Source organism: Nicrophorus vespilloides, unplaced genomic scaffold (genome assembly GCF_001412225.1).
Source record: "Nicrophorus vespilloides isolate i.1.1-1 unplaced genomic scaffold, Nicve_v1.0, whole genome shotgun sequence".
In the NCBI taxonomy this organism is placed as follows: Eukaryota; Metazoa; Arthropoda; class Insecta; order Coleoptera; family Silphidae; genus Nicrophorus; species Nicrophorus vespilloides.
Genome location: NW_017096804.1, coordinates 283,877 through 284,716, shown reverse-complemented (window position 1 = coordinate 284,716; position 840 = coordinate 283,877).

Sequence of the window (840 nt, the reverse complement as noted above, 5' to 3'; positions counted from 1 at the left end):
TTAAATGTAAAGCAATTCGCCGCCCCCACGAAACTCTGTGTCTTCTCATTTAGGCCCCGGAGCTGATCGTAAATCACGAAAAGTATTAATTAAATTATCAATTAAATCCCTCTTCCTTCACTATTATTATTATTATTACCACGCTGACCGTATGTTTGTTTTGTTTTCATTTCTTTTCTTTTCTTTTCTTTAAAGCATGTAATATTATTTATTGGGATGCGTTTTTCAACGGTTGTCTTGTATATTACAAATACGTGGACGGATTCAAAGACTGCGTGCAATGAGTGTGTGTAAAAGAGAGAAAAAGAGTTAATTAAATTATGAAAATGTTAGTAGAAAAAATCCATAAAAACATCAAAAACTCGAACTGAAATTGCATTACTTACTCAATACTCGATATACTGGAAGAAAATATGTTCTTTTCTGAATATAAATCATGTTTTGAATTTAGAATATGTGGTTTGGTTCAAGAGTTATGAGCGTTTAGATGAACGTATGTTTGGAGATTTTGATTTGCATAAGCGACGAACCCGAAATGCAATGATTTCCAAAAATCGTTATAACTTTGCAACCGTTGCTAATAATTATGCGAATTAAACTTTATTTGGAACATAATTAAATGTATTTGATTCTGGAAATAAAATGATAAATTCATAATTGATTTTTCAACAATATTATTAATTAAATTATCAATTAAATCCCTCTTCCTTCACTATTATTATTATTATTACCACGCTGACCGTTTGTTTATTTTGTTTTCATTTCTTTAAAGCATGTAATATTATTTATTGGGATGCGTTTTTCAACGGTTGTCTTGTATATTACAAATGCGTGGACGGA